Source organism: Ptychodera flava, chromosome 11 (assembly GCF_041260155.1).
Source record: "Ptychodera flava strain L36383 chromosome 11, AS_Pfla_20210202, whole genome shotgun sequence".
In the NCBI taxonomy this organism is placed as follows: domain Eukaryota; kingdom Metazoa; phylum Hemichordata; class Enteropneusta; family Ptychoderidae; genus Ptychodera; species Ptychodera flava.
Genome location: NC_091938.1, coordinates 33,266,765 through 33,274,703, shown reverse-complemented (window position 1 = coordinate 33,274,703; position 7,939 = coordinate 33,266,765). Strand labels below are relative to the sequence as shown.

General features: G+C 38.7%; 1 long non-coding RNA gene across 1 annotated transcript; it reads left to right on the top strand.

Moving 5' to 3' along the window:
* The first annotated feature begins 2,316 nt into the window (after positions 1-2,316).
* LOC139144124 (uncharacterized) lies at positions 2,317-7,939 on the top strand. The gene is made up of 3 exons (XR_011554749.1): positions 2,317-2,773; positions 4,189-4,240; positions 7,691-7,939. It is a non-coding gene; the product is annotated as an uncharacterized lncRNA (long non-coding RNA).

Genomic DNA, 7,939 nt, shown 5'->3' with positions numbered 1-7,939 from the left:
TAACACGGGCAAGACAGGAACCAAAGAAATTGTTTCTTAAACTTAGTAGATCATATCTTCCCTGCTGAAGTTAGAGCAGGTTCCACAGCATCAGTGAGCACAACCAACAGAAAATACCATTTGATCAGAGCATAGTATAGGTAATAAAAAGTGAGTACATCTACCATTATTATTTACAGTAACTTGTTTAGCCTATGGGCCAATGCAGATTGAAAATTTAAAGATGTTTTCAAGTAAAATAGAATGTGTTGGAGATTATTTAACTTGAAAAGGTCTAAACTTAATTGCTTTCTACCAAGTTGAATTGGTTGTTTTGCATTGTATAGCTACCAGTTCATATTATCTCATTTTATCTTGTCAACTTGTGTGTATATATGTTAATCAAGTCCACATACTTTTAGTTGAGTACTTTTCAGTGTGCAGTGGTAGTTGCTTGGTCTGCAATAGGGTAATTTTGTTGGTGTAACTTGGAAGATTTGTCATTCGGTATACAAGGTAAATATTCAGGTTTCTTTTTTCTCACATGACTAAATAAATGGTAGTTGATCTTTCAAATCATATTGGTTTATCTTGTCTACTTGTGTGTCTATCATGCTAATAAAGCCTTTTTATTTTGAGTTATACTTTTCAGTGTGCAGTGGTAGTTGCCAGGTCTGTAGCAGTGTTATTTCCTTTGTGTAACTTGGAAGTACATACTTAGGGTTTTTGTGTCACAGAACCCAAATAAATTACAATTAAATATTATTCCTTCAAAAGTATTGCCATACGTTAATTTACCATCAGTAAGTAAACAAAAAAAGGCTAATTATATACCGTTTATAATTACTGCATGGCTACAGGGTTTGTGACCTTTGACCTCCATACATCTTGCATATGACAACTTATTGCAACATTCATCTCAAAACTAGTAATACTTCATTTAATATCACTGCAAACTCCTAGTGTATTGCTGGGTTTACATACCCAAATATACCCGATAAGTGACAAAATAGCAAAATAGCCTGTGTTATTTTATTGGGAAAGTGGTTTTTTGGGGATGATTAGCTACTATAGACTATAGTCTATAGAAGCTATTGGGATGGGTATCCGTCCGGCGTCCGTCGTCAGTCTGTATGTATGTATGTATGTATGTATGTCCGTTTGTGAGGCGTCCGTCCACTCAAATATCTTGAGAACCGCAGTACTTACTGATTTGATATGTGTTGTGTAGATGAAAAATATGATTTTGAGAAACTATTTTTTTTAATTTTTTGATATTGTTGAAAATAGGCAAATTAGTGCCAAAAAAGGCGTTTTTGGTAAAAAATCTTCTTCTTCATAACCGCTGGTCAGACAGCTTTGATATTTGGTATACAGGTCCCTAGGGATAACCCAACTTAGATTTGTTCAAATTGTGATGAAATGTGCAAATCTGTATTTTTAAGGAATTTTCTTGTCATTTTTGTTCAAAAATTTATTTCTTCAAAACCGCTCGTCTGACAGCTTTGATATTGGGGATAGACGTTCCTACAGATAAAGTAAATGGTCAGAAATGTTAAAATTGTGGTGGTGTATGCCTTGTATTATTTTTAAATAATAATTTTATCCATTTGTACTATATAATCAGTTGATTTTTAGTCGATTTTGCTGAAGCTACCTTCTGCGCATGCGCACAATTGAAAGACAAAAAATGAGAGATGAAGAATCGAAATAGACGCCATCTTGTTTCTCGGACTTGTCCGATTTTTTACGTTTACAGTTAACGTTTCAGTGTGTATTTGAATATGTTTCATAAATGTATAGTTGACAGTGATGTTACTTTTGCCGACGTCATGTATTTTTTGGTTCGAAAGGTGACCTCGATCGACCGAACAATGATGGCCTCCATAGGGATAATCATCGGGTACCGGCGTATCTGTTATCGGCGCGGCGGCAGATGTGTCATTCTTACCGTGGAAGGCAACCACTGGCCCGTAGTAGGTTAGCGTAATGGTTGGGCTACGCTTGGTATGCGCATGCGCGTATAACAAATTAGCCATGGTTTGCATAAAACGGACGCCATTTTGTTTCTCTGTCTGGTGGGAGTTTTATGATTTAAACTTTTTAGCACGCGTGACTCTGTAGCGAGTATTTGATGATGTCTCGTGGATATGTGTACTTTTGTCGCTGTCGCGTATTTTTGGTGCGGAAGGCTCATTCGATCGACTTAAGAATTATAGCCTCCGTATTTGGTACTCACCCGGTGGGGGCTAGCCCGGTACCGGCGAATTTTGATTTCGTCGCCGGCTAATCTGTTAGTTCTACCGGGGAAGGTATTCACCGACGCGACGTCGCGACCCGTTAATGGAGTTGGGTCCAGAGCGAGGCCACGCGCATGTGCAGATGTATTAACTAGTTTGCGTCATGCAGTAGATGTGCCGTCCTCTCGATACAACAATAACTTTTCGATTTCTGTTGCTTATTTTGGGTTATTTCGTCAGTTTTGTGTTGATTTTGACATCATTGTTGACTTCGATCGGTAAAGACAGTGTGTGCTAATATGTTGATTGATTTACCTAAAAAGTATGCGCATGGCATGATCGTTTCAAGTGCTGGCCAAGCACGGAACAGCCATAGTAAAGTCATGTGAGAATGAAACTGATGTGCTGCTAATGTAAATTAATATCAGGGAATGCTGACTGTGGATTGAACAGCCGATCTCATGACTCAGTTTACCGTAAGACATCAGCCTAAACCATCGTGTTTGCCATTGTCGTGTCAACAATTACTCTACCATTTACTGACTATTAAAAAGGTAAGTTGTACAAATGTTTAAATCTCTGAGTGATTGTATATGTCAATGTGATGAATAGCGCTGTTCACCGTTACACATATAGCTGTACGCCCGCGACATCGGACACGCAGCTTGAAATGCGGACAATTTTATCAATGTTGCATGCGTGGCTGTTTTTGCAGCTTGTTCTCTGAGTCGTGAATATGTCTTTTGGTATTCATTGTTACACTAGCAGTCGCCCACTAAGATGAATTTTCATCGTTCTTGCAAGCGTAATTTTAAAAAGCGTAATCTGACAATGCGGACAAATTAATTTTTGCATATTAATGAGAGGAATACAACTTGGAGAAGTCGGCCAGTTGCGAACTCAGCCAGTTGGGTTGGAGATCGAGAAGTCTGCCATGCTAGTGGGCGAACTCGGCCAGTACAGCAGGCACCCAATATACAATATATGATCTATAATAGTGTTTCTTTTTCTGAAGTCTCACCAAAGTTATTTGCGAAAGCGATCTAAATGTCATGCATAAGGTGAGCGTAATGTTTGCAAATTTCACAGATCACAGTTCAACCATGGAGGTAGCACGCACGTATGATGTACACATTGCGTAAAATTAAAGATGGCGGTGTATCGCGATCGTGGCAGCGAGTTTTGCAGCCTTCGTCATGGTTACACTTGATGTGCGTTAAAAAGTCATGGGAGATGATGAAGCAAATTAGTTACGAGTCGTCAAGCCATGAATTTTACTGACGAAATGGCATAATGTTTGCGTGAACTTTAATACCGTACGCGCGCGATCTACAGAGACACCGAGGCAGACCGTACATGTTTTGCAGGGTGGACGTGGGACCTCTTCGCATTGTTTTCTGAATGTTCGTAGTAGTATTAACCGACAAAATAACAAAAACTATGGTAGTAAATAGTTAAAACTGGCATGTGCCGATTAAGTATTCAACTATGAAGAGAATGCGTATGGAATCATATTGCTTTGTTGCGAGTGACCGACTTCTCCTGGCCGACTTCTTCATTACATTTTGGTCGGCGCCGGCGCTGGCCGAGTTCGCAACTGGCCGACTTCTCCGGGTACCAATGATCATGAGAGAACAGTGACGTAAACCATAGACAGTGGAAGGGGGGGGGGGCGTAAACTGTGAACGGCCTTATTCTTCTAGTGTACTAGTTATGTAATGTTTTGATATTTTGTGTTCACTATGTTTTGTTTGTCATGATTTAAGGAAGTACTTTCATGCATATAAGTTTCATTTACCTTTGGCCTTTGACTCTGAGAGTGATTTTGAAATTATTGGTGAAATGCCAAAACAGCACCACATATATAAGTACACATCGATGGCCTTACTACTGTTACTATACATAGTAGACCTAAATGTCAATGTACCGTGAGAGGTGTATTAAGTAACTGTTTTGAATTACTTATCAGGTTTACTATGCCAAGAAAGAAGAACTGGAGAAAGTCAGCAGCTAAAAAACGGGTATGTCACAGGATTTCAATCTTCTGTTATTTTAGTTAATAGGTATCTGTAGATACAAAAAGCAAGTACACTAGCAAATAGGACGTACAATGTAAGTGTAAGATTACCATGATTGAAAGTAATCATTGCAATCCTGTAAAATTTAGCTGCAGTAATTTCTTTACAGTATGCATGCTATTTGTAACATGGAATATCAGTAAATTACTTTACCTTTCAGTTACCCCAACTTCAGCTTTTTGGCATTGTTTTTTGTTTCAGTGAACAGTGACTGTTTTTTGGTTTGGTTCATTTAACAATATTATCTGTCTCAAGTGTTGCTTTCTAGCTCTACACTTGATTGTAATGTGTTTGAATTGAAAACAGCTGGCCGTTGTGTCTCAACTCCTATCCTCCCTGTTCCATGATCAGTTTACAGTGTGAACAGATTGTAGTTTCAGTACAGTTTCTATGTTACAAAAGCCAAGTCATATTTTGATGATCAAACTACCAGATTGCAGTTTGTGAAGTAGATTTTCATAAATTTTAATGTAAATATTTATACACACTTGAATAATGAAAAAAAACAATTCAAAGCTTTAACTCCCCACTATGAAATGCAGAATATATATTGTACCATGCAAAGATTTGGTTTTACCAAAGATACACTTCAGATACAATGCAGAGATTTCATTGATTTAGTTGCTATGTGAAAAAAATATGTCAGTTCGTAGAATATTTGCTGAATTTAACGATGCGACTCAGGTTCAAAGGTCAATTTTAGCAATTTTTTTTTATTTCAAATTTCGAACCACTGACACGTGGTCTTTCTTTTGGGGAAAGGTGTTGGGTCACATCGTACCGGGAAATTCCTGAAATATTACTAAAATGGCAAACTATCAGCTACACCGCGTGCCATTATTTCCCTTTTGTCTTTAACGGTCGCGGATTACCGACCACGATATCTTTGATAAACACGCAGAGATTATGTATAGGCTTTGCGGTATAGTGCGCATGCGCTAGCTTCAACGTTATGCTCAGCGTTTTGAACTCCGCATGTATCATGTGTATCGGTACGGCAAACACGTCGAGCAGACCAAAGCCGGCGCTCGCGCTCCGTACCGTCGAAAAAGCAAGCGAGGTCCACAAAAGCGGACCTGAAAAAGACGGCAACGTGCGCAAAGGTCGATTTAAATGTAAAACAGTCCGACTTTGGCTCATACTCCCTGCAATAACGATCAAGAATGCAGTGAAGAGTCAGATTTGGCCGAGGACGCAGACGATAACGGAGACGTGCTCAGTTCAACAACTATGAAAGTATTTGACACGCTGCTTTTCGAACATATTAGGCTATGCTGATTACATACCCGAGTCCAAAAATTAGCCTGAGCGAGATGAAACTTCTGTTAGTTGCGATAATTTTATTACTCTTGCTGTACATGCTTAGTGTTAGTATCGTGTTCTTTTATATTTTTGAACTCGAGTTTTCTATCGTGCAGTCTTTTCGTGTCTGCTGAGAAACCTTGAACAACACTGTACCCCGACATCACGCGACATTTATGTCAAGGAGTTTCCCAAGCCAGTGCAGGAGTTCATACACACATAATGTAGATTCACGCACAAGAGCAAGTTCACCGATCTGCTAATTTTTCGAAACGAAATGCAAATATTTTTTTATTTCATGCCTTTTCTTTCTTTAAATATAACCCAAAAATTAAATTTCGTCAAACGTGAATTGCGAGGGTTCACAAATGATTCTTTCGTGCGTGTTGTCTAAACTTATCACAATTACCCGCAGACTCCACAGCTGCTAGCTGGACCTCAACACTGAACGTAAAACAAACCCGGCTCAACTTCTAGAAGTGCTGAAACTAGCAATTTTTGCTATATGAGGTCAGTCATCGAGAGTTTGACTAAAAGTAAAAATCTCCGAAATAATTATGTGTGCGCTGGTATTGACTCCACTGTAGACTAGTCGATACTCTGTCTCTCGGAACACGCTGTCGATGACAGCCTGCGCTGTTCTACGCTACGGCGTGATTATTATTAGTTTGATATTAAAAATCGGTACAAGAACACATATAAAGTTTGAAAAAATAACACGAGTCATCTCTCCCGTCGCAACGAAGGGCGAAAAGTTTGCAGTGCGGTGCAATTTATATGGACGAATGTTGTCCGAAATAAAATAATAATAATAAAAATAAAATAATAATAATAATAATAATAATAAAAATAAAATAATAATAATAATAAAAAGCTAAGAAAATACGACAGACATTTTATGTTGTCAAGAGTTACGTGTGTTCGTCTCATCTTGAGGTAGGAAAACTAGTAAGTGACGTCCCGTTCGCACAGTGTCGGCGCTACCATGAACTTGACAATCATTTTTCACAAAGAACATGCATAAATTGCCGATCGCAAGACAGGAAGTAGACAACTTGAGTCAAGAACAAGTGAATGTCCGACGCGATCGCACGACGACAAGCACATAAGTCTCGATCGGATAAACTTTTTTACGCAAGTTTCAACGTCTTCGTCTTGACTGTGAACTCTGGTAACCAGATTGTAACCGTTGAGACAACAGTATACAGTTAATCTACTAGTTAAACGTTCCAAAAATGGATTAAATCGCTAAGTACCCCTCTGTGTTTGTTGTGTAAATACCACCCACTGCTGGCACTAAGCATTTGCCAGTTCAGTGTATAATTTCTTTCTATTTTCACACGATCTGCAATCCTAAACATATTCAAAATTCCCAAAACTGACTCTAAATATTTCAACTTAGTCCTGGTGTAAGAAAATTCGCAGAAAATAGTGCGCGAGTCGGACTTTTTGGTCACAATGTGTGACGCATAGGTCATACATAGGTCGTTTACACAAATCGTCGATTTTCTCAGTTCCGTTTTTGGCAGTGCGTACATTATTCAAATAAGTATAAGTCGGCGGCGCCTGGACAGACTAGCCTGATTTTTCACCTGTGGACAGTGAATGAATATATCTGAAAGACTGTGTCTCAGATTTCCGATAAAGGGCCTGGAAGTGAAGATATCCTGACAAACGTGAACAAAGGCCGATAATTTATGCAAAAAACGTCAAGTTGACACTTTGAAGGTGCATTGTGCGAAAACAAAAGCGAATTTCAAAAATCCGGGACACGGTTTTTTGCCCAGTATACCCAGCCGTCGATTGCCGTAAACAGATCACCAAGGCCGATTGGAGATTTGTACTTACACTTTTTTGAGTAAAAAAACTAAAAAACACGTGTTTTTGAGTAAAACAGCCGTATGCGCACTGTTTTTAAAAAAACTAACAAATTTTCTGAACTCTTCGGTGACCGAGCAGATAAAAAAAGTACCACATGTCGGGTGTGTGACCACGTCTTCTTTGTGAAAATGAGGATTGAAATAAGTGACAATGAACCCGAGTCGCTACCTTAAAGTGGTTTAATGAGTGATTTCCAAATTTTGTTTACAGACTGGCTGTGTTGAAGGAGGTACTGAAGATGATATCTCTGGTTTGGATGATGCAAGTACAAAAAATCACCTATCGCAAGATGAACAGAGTGATAAATTTGTGCAATATACACAGTTAGACAACAGAAGTTCTTGCAATTTAATGAGACATAATGGCTTGTTTGACAAATATTGTGCGACTGACAATAATCATACAACAACCGGTAAAAGTGCGACTAGAGATATTTCACATCTGTCAACACAATGTGAT